General features: G+C 48.0%; 1 non-coding gene across 1 annotated transcript; it reads right to left on the bottom strand.

Moving 5' to 3' along the window:
• Window positions 1-14,418: 14,418 nt before the first annotated feature.
• On the bottom strand, window positions 14,419-14,525 carry LOC138417954 (U6 spliceosomal RNA). The gene has a single exon (XR_011248365.1). It is a non-coding gene; the product is annotated as a U6 spliceosomal RNA (small nuclear RNA).
• Window positions 14,526-14,904: the final 379 nt, after the last annotated feature.

Raw genomic sequence — 14,904 nt, 5'->3', positions numbered from 1 at the left:
GGCCATCCTTTCCTGCCTGCTTGCTCTCTCTCTCAGAGGTTGGACACTGCTGTATCAGGTGGAGGCCTTGATGCCTCTTTTGTGTTGAAAGGGGGAGGGGGGCTTCCCTGGTTAAGGCTATGCACTTTCACTGCAGGGGGCACAGGTTCGATCCCTGGACAGGGAACCAAGATCCTGCATGCCCCACAGTATGACCCAAATAGAGCAAAAATAGTAAGAAAAGAGAATGGGCATCTCTGATTTCTGCTGTGGGGGTGGTTGGGTCAAGGCCCCGAGAGTCTTCTCCTTTGGCTCCTACTGGGTCAGCCTTGCTCTGAGGGGAGTGGGTGGGGAGGTCAGATACAAGGGTGGCCCCTCAGACGGCTCTTGGGAGTGCCTGGAGTGCAGACTTCTCCTCTTGTTCCCAGTGCCAGCTGGGCCTCCATCCCCAGCTGCTCACATCTGGCCAAGCCAGCGCAGAGTGTCTGAATCTTGGGTCCACTGCAAGCTCCTGGAGAGGATCCTCTTAGTGAAACTTTCCGAGGCTTCCTGCGTGATTGCAGTGTTACAGATCCTTCTCGGCACGTGTGTGGATGTTAGTGTCTGTGAATGCACGGGCAGCCTCTTGTCTGTATTGCCAGGCCACCCAGGCCTTCCTCCCACTAGTGTTTGTACACTCAGCGGGGTAGGAGGCCAAACAAACCCACTCCCGGCCAAGGCTTCATGCAGACGTCTCGTGGGCTCCCTGAGATGTCACACAAGAGCAGTGCTTCGTCTGGCTCTCTGTACTTCGAGTTCTGGAAACACAGACAGCTACACCACAGCAAGCTTCCCAGCAAGGGCTGCCAAGGGGAAAGCTGGAGCCGCTGGGTGTCTGTGGATGCCCCAAAATAGCAGCTGTTTCTCACACAAATATAGCAAGTATTCTGTGGTTTTTCTCAGAGGCCTTTTCATCAGGAAAGAAAACCTAAGTTGATATTTCTACTGCTTGGATGATGAAGATGCTTCTGTCAGTTCAGTTCAGTCACTCAGTTGTGTCCTATTCTTTGTGACCCCATGGACTGCAGCACGCCAGGCCTTCCTGTCCATCACCAACTCCTGGAATTTACCCAAACTCATGTCCATTGAGTCAGTGGTGCTATCCAACCATCTCATCCTCTGTTGTCCCCTTCTCCTCCTGCCTTCAATCTTTCCCAGCATCAGAGTCTTTTCCAATGGGTCAGTTCTTCCTATCAGGTGGCCAAAGTATTGGAGTTTCAGCTTCAGCATCAGTCCTTCCAATGAGTATTCCGGACTGTTCTCCTTTAGGATGGAGTGGTTGGATCTCCTTGCAGTCCAAGGGATTCTCAAGAGTCTTCTCCAACACCACAGTTCAAAAGCATCCATTCTTTGGCGCTCAGCTTTCTTTATAGTCCAACTCTCACATCCATACATGACCACTGGAAGGGCCATAGCCTTGACTAGACGGACCTTTGTTGGCAAAGTAATATTTCTGCTTTTTAATATGCTGTCTAGGTTGGTTATAACTTTTCTTCGAAAGAGTAAGCGTCTTTTAATTTCATGGCTGCAGTCACCATCAGCAGTGATTTTGGAGCCCAAGAAAATAAAGTCTGCCACTGTTCCCACTGTTTTCCCATCTATTTGCCATGAAGTGATAGGACCGGATGCCATGATCTTAGTTTTCTGAATGTTGAGCTTTAAACCGACTTTTTCACTCTCCTCTTTCACTTTTATCAAGAGGCTTTTTAGTTCTTCTTCACTTTCTGCCATAAGAGTGGTGTCATCTGCATATCTGAGGTTACTGATATTTCTCCAATATCTGGCAATCTTGATTCCAGCTTGTGCTTCATCCAGCCCAGCATTTCTCATGATGTACTCTGCATAGAAGTTAAATAAGCAGGGTGACAATATACAGCCTTGACGTACTCCTTTTCCTCTTTGGAACCAGTCTGTTGTTCCATGTCCAGTTTTAACTGTTGCTTCCTGACCTGCATACAGGTTTCTCAAGAGGCAGGTCAGGTGGTCTAGTATTCCCATCTCTTTCAGAATTTTCCACAGTTTATTGTGATCCACACAGTCAAAGGCTTTGACATAGTCAATAAAGCAGAAATAGATGTTTTTCTGGAACTCTCTTGCTTTTTCCATGATCCAGCGGATGTTGGCAATTTGATTTCTGGTTCCTCTGTCTTTTCTAAAACTAGCTTGAACATCTGGAAGTTCATGGTTCACGTACTGTTGAAGCCTGGCTTGGAAAGTTTTGAGCATTACTTTACTAGCATGTGAGATGAGTGCAATTGTGCAGTAGTTTGAGCATTCTCTGGCATTGCCTTTCTTTGGGACAGATGTTTCTGTGCAAACTGATAAACTGATCTCTGAGCTCTACTGCCCCCTGGCTTCCAGGTAGGGGAGAGCAAGACAGCTGAGGTCAGCGGGCCTATTCCTCTGCCTGGCTCCCCTCCTGTGAAGTCCCTCCGCCCTAATGGAAAGTCAGGCCCTTCCCTAGACTAGAATTCACAGTGGATACTGTTTTCACTTTCTTCTGAAGCAACTTCAGCTTCTTTGGAAAATCTGTAGATCAGGAGACACTTTCACTACTGTAGCAATGGTGGCAAACGGTGGTGCTTCTGGTTTTCAAAAGTCCTAGATTCTGAAGGTCTGACTTAAGAATGAAGAGTTGGGGATGATGGCAAGTTATTTATTTTTTCTGGTGGCAAAAGAGACTGTCGACTCAGAAACATGCACAACGTGAAAGTTTTATTTGTGGCAAAATGAGGACAGTGGCCCAGAAGACAGCACCTCAGATAGCTCTGAGAGACTGCTCCAGAGAGGCACGGGGGAAAGGACAGTATATAAGTGATTTTGGTGAAGAGGCAATACATGCAATCAGGCACATATTTGTCCGGAAGGTTTCTACTAGCTTTGTGGAGCTTTTGCAAGTTATGAGGAACAGTCGTCACCCTGAAGGATTTTAGTGCTTTTCTAGATACGGAGAGACAGAGGAATTGGGCTCAAAAAACTGGCTCCTGAAAACATCTAACTCTTTGAAGACCTGTCCTGGCAGTTTTTCCCTAAGCACAGAGTGACTCATTTCTGCTCGCCACCCTGAACTCCATTCAAGGGGTGTTGAAGGTCAGCACATGATTTAATCCTTGTAGAGGTAGATGGTAAATGCCAATTTGTAGTTGACACCACTGTGAGTCAAACTTGTTTTCATCTCTAATAACGAAATCATGTTCTGTTCTCCCTGGGATGGGGTACAGGAGGCGTCAGAACCTTGTACACTCAGGGCAGTCTGTGCAGAGCAGCAGGCACTGTTCTTTCCCCTTGTTTTCTGGATGGCCTGCTTCCTCAGGGGCCATTTCTCAAGAACCCTCAAGAGGAGGGTTCTTGACTCAAGTCGGTCTGGGAAATGCAAAGCAAAAGTAAAGTTACACTGGCAGGTTTATTGCAGAACTTCTGAGTCCTTCATTTGCTAAACCAGCCATGCTGGTGTGTGATCAGCATTTACCTGGCTTTGATTTTCCAGAAAGATCCCTGGCAGGGGTTCTGAGACTCTGTCTGCGGTTGCCACCTCTCAGAAGTTGTTGGGGAGACAGTGCCATAACTTCTTTGAGCCTTGTCTTTCTTACCAAGAAAGCCACATACCTCTCGACCATCCAGTCTGGGTGATGTTGTAGGAGGTGCTGGAAACACGGGGATGAGAAGTTTGGTATGAACTTTACTTGCCAGCAGCAGCCAGATAGGAAATAACTACTTCTCCACTGAGAATGCAGTTGTGACCATCAATAAGCACCACACAGGAGAAAAGCCTGCTGCTGTGAGAACCTATCCGTAGGTCCCGATCAGCCTGGGGAATCCTGGAATGCCTTTTCTGGGGAGATGAGGCTCAAGATAAGCTCTGAAGAAGAAGAGGCTGTTGCCCTGGAGGAAGAGGTCTGGGTGTAAACACTCACAGGCATGAGGCCGGTTTATGCAAATGTCTTGAGTAGGAAAGGGCTGGGCATCCATGCCGTGTTTTGGAAACAGATCTGGTTTCTGATCAGAGAACTCCTTCTCTGCAACCCTCCCACCCTGCCGTGTGGTGTGTGATCAGCATTTACCTGGCTTTGATTTTCCAGAAAGATCCCTGGCAGGGGTTCTGAGACTCTGCCTGTGGTTGCCACCTCTCAGAAGTTGTTGGGGAGACAGTGCCATAACTTCTTTGAGCCTTATCTTTCTTACCAAGAAAGCCAGGGGCAGACAGCATGATTCTGAAGATTCTTTCCAGCTGAGCATGCTACAAGTTCATGGGACTGAGTCTCAGTTTCTCAGGGTGGAGAGAGAGGGGCAGTCAAGCTCACATTAAACAGAGCTCATGTTAAAAAGCTCAGAGGCTAGGAATGCTTCCCCGGTGGCTCAGACGGTAAAGAATCTGCCTGCAATGCACAAAAACTCGGGTTCGATCCCCGGATAGGGAAGATCCCCTGGAGAAGGGAATAGCCACCCACTCTAGTATTCTTGTCCAGAGAATTCCACAGAGGAGACTGGTGGGCTACAGTCTATGGGGTCGCAAAGAGTCGGAAGCGACTGAGCAATTAACACTTGAGGCTAAGAGTGAAATAGTTCCTTACTGCCAAGTCTGAGATAGAAAAATGCAGCATGTTGACCATCCTTAGGCCTGAGGCAGGACGTTCTGTACTCACTGGGGCCCCCTGTCACCACACAGTTATCATTTATCAAAGAGCTGCTCTTTCCCAAGTGCCCTTGGGGGATGCGGGGCCTTGCTGTGAGTCAGGAGGGCAACCTGGAGGGGGAGGTCTTCGCCCTGCAGGCATTCTCCTTTCAAAGGCAGGATTTTCAGGGACATGACGCCTAAGGGGCTCTACTGGGAACAAAGGGCTCTGCTGTACACTGGACAGGCCAGAGTGCTGTCCAGGAGGGACTGGCATCTCTTCCTGCCATCTCACCCCCATTCCAGGAGACCCTGGAGCAGGAATCCCAGAGAACTCAGCAGGAGACTTTCAGAGGAGCATTTATTTGGCAAAGTAACAGGTGCACTCAGAATGCTAACCAGTTCTGTTTTTCAAACTCCTGCAGGTCAGAAAAGAAGACATCCGGCAGCACCAGCCTACAAATAAGAACTGAAAACCATGATCTCCCAGGATCCCTGTTTCTCTGTTTTTCCACTTTCAATCTCTCTCCCTCTCACTTTTTTCAGCTCCTCAGGGTCAGAAGCTTTGTTCCATCTATTCCTCCCTGTCCCAGAAAACAGAGCCTGGCTTTTCTGCTGCTTTCAGATTACTTTGCTGGAAGAACTTGGTGTGAAAGGTGCTGTGCCTGGGAACATTCCGGTCCTGCCCCCAGGCCCATGGAAGATAAGTGTCCTGCAAAGGTGGGGCTGGTGTCTTTGTTCACTGTGTGGCTTAAACAGCAGGCGTTTATGATCTCTCAGTTCTGGAGGCTGCCAACCTGAGGTCAAGGGGCTGGCAGTGAGGGGCAGTGAGGAAGGGTCTGTTTCAGGCTCTCTCCTTCTTCCTGTGTCTTTTCACGTCATCTTCCACCTATGCAGGTTTCTGTGTCCCCATTTCCTCTTAGGACACCAGTCATGCAGGATTAGGGTCCACCCCAAGGCCCTTGTTTTGACCTGATTATCTCTTTGAAAACCTTATCTCCAAGTAAGGCCCCATTCTGAGGTCCTGGGAACTGCAACTCTGACATATGAATCTTGGGGAGGTGCAGTTCAACCCATAAGAGCCAATAAGTCTTAAAAAAAAATTCATTGGCATAGAGTTGCTTTACAATGCTATATTACTTTCTGCTGTATAGCAAAGTGAATCAGCGATAAGTATACATACATCCCCTCCTTCTTGGACTTCCTTCCCATTTAGGTCAGCACAGAGCACTGAGTAGAGTTCCCTGTGCTACACAGTAGGTTCTCATTAGTTATCTGTTTTATGCACAGTATGTATGTCAACCCCAATCTCCCAAGTCACACCACCCTGCCTTTCCCCTCTTGGTGTCCATACGTTGGTCCTCTACATCTGGGTCTCTATTTCTGCTTTGCAAATAGGCTTATCTGTACCATTTTCTAGATTCCACATATGCGCATTAATATACAATATTTGTTTTTCTCTTTCTGATGTGCTTCACTACGCATGACAATCTCTAGGTCCATCCGTGTCTCTTCAAATGGCACAATTCCGTTTCTTTCTATGGTTGAGTGATATTCCATTGTATGTGTGAACCACATCTTCTTTATCCGTCCTTCTGCTGATGAACAGCAACAGAGAAAGTCTTAAATGTCAGCATACAGTGCTGGTGACACCCCCACAGATGCTGACTTGATGGATCTGGGGTGGAGACCAGGACTTTGTGTTTTCACAGCCCCTGCCTAGGGTAAGTGTGATGTGTCCCCTCACCCCATAAAACGCTCCTAGATTTCAGACAACAAAGCCAGCACCTTGCTTACTGAGGGCTTATAAAGGCGTTGTGCCGATCACCTCAAACTGCAAAGAAATGACTTTCTCTTGTATCTAGCTTTTCCTGAGTCCCCACTGCAGGGCCAGGCCCCGCTTACATGTCACTGCACTCCCTCTTGAATTTTCTACTCAGACTCTTGTCACATCTGGAGGCTGCCAGGCCCACTTTGATAATCACTGTCCTCTCTGACTGACAGGTGTATGGTGTGACTTGAGCTTGGGACACTGGGGCCCAGCTCTGCTGCTTACTGGCTGGTTGACCTTGAACATACCCCTGGGCCTCTCTGAGGGGTGAGTTCATATGCCTCTGCTTTGAGGGGCTTCCTTGCCCATTTCGGAGGGCCCCTGCCTGTATTGAAGGGTGCAGTGTTTTCAAAAGGTAGGTTACCTGGTGTGTAAAGAGGATAGAGTGGACATTGGTTACTATTATAATCCTCTACTGGCCTCAGATGGCAAAACCAGATTTAGCTCATTTTTTTGCAGTTTGAGGTGACTGGCACAGCAGGAGGAGGTGGGTTGGCCCATGGGGTCCAGGGCTCCCTGTCTGACCACTGCCTCTGAAACTGGGAGAGAATGATTTCTGTTGTTTGAAGACACCCAGTTGGTGGTCATTTGCTATGGCAGCACAAGGAGAACTCACATTTGGGGTCCTCCAGGCTGGATTTAGACCCGGGGAAGTGGCTGACCCCACCTCTAAGGGCCCAACCCTCCTGTGCTCAGCTCTGGCCACGGGTGGACAGCTATGGCTGGTGGGATCAAGGAGAAACAGTTTCCAGCAGCAGTACTGGATGGCTTCCAGCAGCAAAGATGTTTTAGACTTAATGCTTTTCTCTGCTCAGGTGGTGTGGGTCTCTTGGGGTGAAGAGGGGGAGATCCCTGAAGGAAGTAAATGAAACTCCTGAGAGTTGCACAGGGCCTGAGTATTAATGGTAAAAAATAAAAGGGCTGTGGCCATGTGTGCACACCGATTGGCGCAGTTTTTACTGGTCACACAGGACTGGACCTGCCTGGGTAGTTCTGCTCTGGGCGCTGCCTTTGAACATGGAGATTCCTCATGTCTCTGTTTCTGTGATCACATCTCAAACAAATGCTATCACAGTGCCGGCATTCAGATGTTTGGAAGAAGACAGTTACTATTAGTTAAAGTAGACACGGAGCGCTGGACTACTGTGGGTGCCCTGCCCCTCCCCCACCCTGTGCTCCCTCTGAGCCAAATACCAGACCAGATGGCTCCCTGGCACTGCCAGGTGGGGAAACCACTGCTTGTTATGGGAGCGTCTGTGGCCAGGAGTCAGGTGAGGAATTCCCAGCAACTCTGGCAGGCGTAGGGGTGGGTTTGCCAAATAGCGGCTCTGCTTCCCAGCCAGATTCCTCCTGCTGGCCAGGAGCTGCGCCCAGCTCTAGGTGTCCGGCTCTTCTCTCTCCATTCGGCAAATTCTTCCTTGGTTTGCTCTGTGCCCAGGCCCACTTCATACACTATGTGAAGAAAATCATGTAAATTAAGGACACAGGTGATCATGCCACGGGGGTAGGGGAACCTGGTGTCAGGAGAGGCTGGAGCCCCACCCGAGGGCTTGGAGTCAACCAGGAGCCTGCCTGGGACAATGTGAAGCCCAAGTGAGGGTGGAGAGGCTGGGCTAACACTGGATGCCAAATTGCATAGGGTGCAGATTTTTAAAAGAATGGCTGTTCGTTTGTTTTTGCCACATGACAGTGTGTGCTTCGTCGCTCAGTCATGTCCAACTCTCTGCAACCCCAAGGACTGTAGCCCACCAGTCTCCTCTGTCCATGGGATTTCCCAGACAAAGATACTGGTGTGGGTTGCCATTTTCTCCTCCAGGGAATCTTCCCAACCCAGGGATCGAACCCATGTCTCTTGTGTCTCCAAAAGTGGCAGGTGGGTTGTTTATCACTAGCGCTACCTGCAAAGCCACACAATAAGTGGGATCATAGTCCCCTGACCAGGGATGGAACCCATGCCCCCTGCAGTGGAAGGAGGAGTCTTCACCACTGGACCACCAGGGAAGTCCTGAAATAATGGTTTTAGAAGGACTGTAAAGTCCTAAGCTGGTAACTCTTAAGGAAATGCCCTACCACGTTCCTTGCCTCTCCCATCCGCACCTGAGGGCAGCTTCATGCTGGGGTGGCCAGGTGACCCCTGTCCCTGTGTCAGCCTCGGTGGGCACCGGGGTTCAGGGAGGGAACTTTGTCTATGTAGGAGTCACTCTTCCTTTGCCATCCTGTATATGGTTGTTCCATTGGCCTCAAGAGCACTTTTCACATTCCAAGCCTCAAGAGCCAGAATTGCTAGTTACCGCCTTGGGGAAAGATGCTCCCTGGGGGATAGATGAACTCCTGTGTGCCTGGAGAAGGACTAGATGGAGGGATCGGAGAAGTGGGTCCTTGACAAGGTCCCACCGAGGTGCCAGCCATAGGAGCCGTCTGTACGGGTGGAGCAGACAGATTAACTGTGAGGGTGGAGGCTCCTAACAGAAATGAAAGGCTTCCTTTTTCTCCGATGTCAGCTCAGTTGAAAACAGGTCCCTGTGTTTCTGGCTCTGGCTGAGGCCATGAGGACATCAGTTGCTGGGTGGGGGACTAAGGGCTGACAGAGGTACTGTGAGGATGTCACTGTCCCAGAGCTGGGAGATGGCGACCCCACAGCCTGGGTGCCTGTTCTGTTCTCGGCAGCCCACACCCTGCTGGGTGGAATGCTGATCTCTAATTTCATGGATCTACATTTCCCAAGAATAAATGAAGTCAGACCACAACTCTCTCACTCCCCAAAGCTTAATGAGATCAGAAGAGGATGGTTGTGTCCAGCCTCAAATCCCACTGTCAAATGGGGAAAAGGATACAATCCCACACTGTAACCTTTGAAAAGTGGTCACTGAGAGAAGAAACATGCCCCTCATTCCACCTGCATCCCCACCAAAGTCCTACAAAAGCAAAATGTAAAAAGGATGGTTAATCAGTAAAATTAGGAACATTCTCTAGTGACTGAAGCAGCTTGACAAGTGTTGATAAGGAAACTGTTGTTATTCAGTTGCTCAGCTGTGTCCAGCTCTTTGGACATGCAACCCTATGGACTCCAGCATACCAGGGTTCCCTGTTCATCACCATCTCCCAGAGTTTTATCAAACTCATGTCCATTGAGTTGGTGATGCCATCCAACCATCTCATCCTCTGTTGCCCTCTTCTCCTCCTGCCTTCAATTTTCCCCAGCATCAGGGTCTTTTCCAATGAGTCAGCTCTTTGCATCAAGTGGCCAAAGTATTGCAGCTTCAGCTTCACCATCAGTCCTTCCAATGAATACTCAGGGTTGGTTTCCTTTAGGATTGACTGGTTTGATTTCCTTGCTATCTACGGGATTCTTAGGAGTCTTCTCCAGCACCACAGTTCTAAAGCATCGATTATTTGATGCTTAACCTTCTTTATGGTGCAACTCTCACATCCATACATGAGTACTGGAAAAACCATAGTTTTGATTATATGGACCTTTGTGGGCAAAGTGATGTCTCTGCTTTTTAACACTCTGTCTTACAAAAGCAAAATGTAAAAAGGAAGGTTAATCAGTAAAATCAGGAACATTCTCTAGTGAATGAAGCGGCCAATGAGTGTCCATAAGGAAACTGCTTGGGGACAGAAGCTCTTACCCAGGCCCCTCTCCCCAGGCTCAGGGTCTCAGCCCCTTTCCAGAACCCCACAAAATCGGGGGGAACGACCCAAAGACTCAAGGGATCCATTCAGTAGTTAGAAATACCCTCAATGAGGTGGTGCGAAATCTAGGACATTGCACGAGATCTCAGGAGAGAAGGCCAGATGCAGCATTGCCAGCAAAGTCTGCTCAGAACTCTCAGAAACACCCCTGTTCCCATCCTTGCCAAATGACTGGGTACAGAAAAGTGGCTATGAGCGCAAAACCCTTGTCAGAACTGTAGCTCAGAAGGGGGAGCATAAAAATGACCTGATAAGGACCAAAGTATGTCTCTGAATGGACATTCAGCCACTCTCTAGGAGAGAGAAACAGAAGCCTGGAACACCAAATGTGCAAAAATAATCAAAGAAGAAAAGGCGGGAAGAAATAAACGTCCATGCAGATGATGGACTAAGAAACCAGTCTGTGAAAAAACCTCATCAAAGGAATAGAAGTAGACTGGAAGCCACGTTTCCGGCCGGAATAGATCCAGGTGGTTCTCCAGATTGCCTCTAACCTAGCAGGCCGTGTTGGCCACTGACTGCCCTTGGCTGCCCATCTGCCTTGCTGCAACAAACCACCCCCCACCCGCCCACCCCCACCCCCCCGCCGCCCTGCCCATGCCCTTGAGTCCCAGGCAGCTGGAAGCCAAGGCTGCCTCAGGACGAAAGTCTGGCCCCTCGCCTTAGGTGGACCAACTCCATGTTCAGTGCTGGCTTGTGGGGCTCACAACTCTACCCATCACTTTGTGGGCAGAGCTGGAGGAGTATATGGGGGAGACACTTCACACCCACTGAGACTCACGGGTCACGTATTTCTCAACAAGCACAGGAAGTCTCGCTCTTTCCCAAGAAGAAATAGTTCTAGGCCCTTGATGTGGCTGTAAAGGGAGCTTCTCTGCCTAGGAACTGGGTTTTGCTGAGGCTCTTCCTAGACCTGGCATCCAAGCCCAGCAGGCTGTGAGCAGCGAGCCAGTGTGACTGGTTCTCTGGGCGACGGCAGTAATGGGGTCACTGACGAGCCATCCCTCCTGCGTGCTTCAATGGCACAAGCCCAGAATACCTGTATTCCTCCTGGGGACATACCTGGGGCCAGTCTGACTCTATTTCCAGATACTTCCCTCAACCCTGTGTGTGAAGCCCTTTTATGGGGAAGATCTCCTTTCCTGGGAGTCAGTTTTTCCACCCTCTAGCATGGAGCACTGCTAGATTGTGGGTCACTCTTGCCCTATAATTAATTAGCTGATCAAAGGTGGTTTCTCCTGAACAACTGGTCTACCCCATAACACCTGGCCTGGTCCTGTGGGTGGCTCATGTTGGTGAGCCCTCCTCCGTGTGACTTCAGAAATCCTCTGTGGCATTCCTCCCTACCCCTTGCCTTATCCCATAGCTCCTCCTTCTGACATCTGAAATTCCAGTTAAACCATATTCCTCTTTGTATTAGTCAGCTCCAGAGAAACAGAACAAATAGGATATATATAGACACACAGATATACAAAGGAGATTTATTGTGAGGGATTGGCTTGTGTGAGGTTGGAGGCTGAGAAGTCCTACAATCTGCCGTTTGTAAGCTGGAGGCCCAGGAAAGCCAGTAGTATGGTTCTGGTCCAAACCCGAAGGCCTGAGAACCAGGGTTCTACTGGAGTGAGTCCCAGTCCGGGTCTGGGAACCAGAAGTGCTATTGTCTGAGGGCAGGAGAAGATGGAAGCCCCAGTTCAAGAAGAGAGAGCAAATTAATCTTTCCTATGCCTTTTTGTTCTATTCAGGCACTTCATGGATTGAATGATGCCCACACACATCAGAGAGGGAAATCTTTATGTTCTCTAGACAAATGCTAATGTCTTCCGAAAACATCCTCCTAGGCACACCCAAAAACAGTATTTTACCAGCTATTTGGGCATCCCTTGGCCCAGTCAAGTGGACAGTTAAATTACCCATCACTTAAAGTTTTGTCAAGAATGCAGATGCTGTTCAGAGAGGCAATAGCTCAGCTGCCAAAGAGCAGCTATGGACATCTCGATGAAAGACCATCACATTTTCGCTCAAAGCCTAAGCTTTAGGAGTGCATAGGGCTGGGCTGGGGCCTACAGGAAGAAGGAAAGGAGTGAGATGTACATTTGGGTGGGCAGATAGAGGAAGTTGAGGATTCCTGTCTCTACTTTACAGTTTGTCTCTGGCTGGGCTAGCTTTGGACCAGGTGTGAGAGAGAGGGACAGAGTACAGAGGTCCGCTGGGACGCTAAGGCTTTCTTCCCAGACCTCTGCCAAAGCTAACGATGCCTGAAAAGTAAGGTCGATGCACCGGTGAGCTGGGTGAGACCTGAGGGCTGTGGAGGAACCCAGCCTGTCCGCCCCACCCTGTCCACTGAAAACAAGGGGGAGCCCGGAGTGCAGGGGCCGTGGGCTTCCTATTCTGTGGATCAGCCTAATGACTAAGGACACCTTCTCTGAGTCAGGTTTGTTGAGCTTGGCTCCTGGAGTGCATTGTTTTCTTTCCTTTTTAAGACATGTGAAATCCTTTGATGAGCTGGTGTTTTATATTCCATGTTTTCTCATGCCAAATGAGCACTTATTATTATCTACAATTACAAAAGCATTTGGTGTTTTCTGACCTTCACTAGCTTCAGATTCCAAGAATATTTTGCTTTTTATACAATAGAGGGGTTCTGAAGCAGTTGTATGTAAATTAGATTTCTGACAATTTAGCAGTGCTTAAAATTCACTGGTGACCAAAAGGAAACTTCTGGTGGATTTTTTGGGTGAGAAATAAAATTAACATTCTGTAATGATAATAGCTGCCTCTGTTCTAGACAAAGTGTCATAAGTTGAGATTTCGGGTTGGCGATTTTTTTCATTAATTAGTTAAAGTATTAATTTGTGTTGGGGGGTCTTTGTTGCTGTGTGTGGGCTTTCTCTAGTTCCGAGGAGTAGAAGCTGCTCTCTAGTTGTGCTGTGTGGGCTTCTCACTGTGGTGGCTTTCCTTGCTGCCGAGCACGTGCTCTAGGGTTGCATTGGCTCAGTAGTCGAGGCATGCGGGTTTAGTTGCCTTGTGGTGTGTGGAATCTTCCCAGACCAGGGATTGAATCCATGTCCCCTGCATTGACGGGTGGATTCTTAACTACTAGACCACCAGGGAAGTCCTGGGTTGGTGTTTTAATTTTTTTTAATTTTTATAAGCATATTTTTCTTTTTCTTTTTTCTTTTTAATTTTTATTTTTACTTTATTTTACTTTATAATACTGTATTGGTTTTGCCATACATTGACATGAGTCCACCACGGGTGTACATGAGTTCCCAATCCTGAACCCACCTCCCACCTCCCACCCCATATCATCTCTCTGGATCATCCCCGTGCACCAGCCCCAAGCATCCAGTATCCTGTGTCGAACATAGACCGGCGATTCGTTTCTTACCTGATAGTATACGTGTTTCAATGCCATTCTCCCAAATCATCCCACCCTCTCCCTCTCCCACAGAGTCCAAAAGTCTGTTCTTTACATTTGTGTCCCTTTTGCTGTCTCGCATACAGGGTTATCATTACCATCTTTCTAAATTCCATATATATGTGTTAGTATTGGTGTTTTTCTTTCTGGCTTACTTCACTCTGTATAATTGGCTCCAGTTTCATCCACCTCATTAGAACTGATTCAAATGTATTCTTTTTAATGGCTGAGTAATACTCCATTGTGTATATGTACCACAGCTTTCTTATCCATTCATCTGCTGATGGACATCTAGGTTGTTTCCATGTCCTGGCTATTATAAACAGTGCTGCGATGAACATTGAGGTATATGTGTCTCTTTCAATTCTGGTTTCCTTGGTGTGTATGCCCAGCAGTGGGATTGCTGGGTCATAAGGCAGTTCTATTTGCAATTTTTTAAGGAATCTCCACACTGTTCTCCATAGTGGCTGTACTAGTTTGCATTCCCACCAACAGTGTAAGAGGGTTCCCTTTTCTCCATACCCTCTCCAGCATTTATTGCTTGTAGACTTTTGGATCCCTGCCATTCTGACTGGTGTGAAATGGTACCTCATTGTGGTTTTGATTTGCATTTCTCTGATAATGAGTGATGTTGAGCATCTTTTCATGTGTTTGTTAGCCATCCGTATGTCTTCTTTGGAGAAATGTCTATTTAGTTCTTTGGCCCATTTTTCGATTGGGTCATTTATTTTTCTGGAATTGAGCTGCCTAAGTTGCTTGTATATTTTTGAGATTAGTTGTTTGTCAGTTGCTTCATTTGCTATTATTTTCTCCCATTCAGAAGGCTGTCTTTTGATCTTGCTTAAAAATATGGAACGCTTCACGAATTTGCATGTCATCCTTGCGCAGGGGCCATCCTAATCTTCTCTGTATTGTTCCAATTTTAGTATATGTGCTGCCGAAGCAAGCACTGGGTTGGTGTTTTTAGAGGAAGGCATCCTGTAACATACATGCTTACTGGTCTTGTATCCTCTATGGAGTTCTGTCTTTTCTGCAATTTTTTTTTCCTCCGCCACTTTTATTTTAATTGGACTATGACTCATAGAACAAGTCAAGCATGTTGAAGGCCAGACTAAGACATTCAGGGATAGTCCCCAGAACCCCCAGGGCTGGCAAACACCTTGGCTGCAGGGGAAGCCATCCGTTTCCTCAACTGGTCCAACAGGCAAAATGTATTAATAATTATAGTTTGCCGTGCTTGTTAAAGCAGCTGGTGGAGGGAGAGCAGGTTGAGCTGCCTTTTCCTTGGGCTCCAAACAAATGAAACACCTCTTATTCACTGCCACATCC

This window comes from Ovis canadensis, chromosome 13 (genome assembly GCF_042477335.2).
Source record: "Ovis canadensis isolate MfBH-ARS-UI-01 breed Bighorn chromosome 13, ARS-UI_OviCan_v2, whole genome shotgun sequence".
In the NCBI taxonomy this organism is placed as follows: Eukaryota; Metazoa; Chordata; class Mammalia; order Artiodactyla; family Bovidae; genus Ovis; species Ovis canadensis.
Note: the sequence above shows the minus strand (reverse complement) of the source record. Positions and strands in the feature narration are given on the sequence as shown.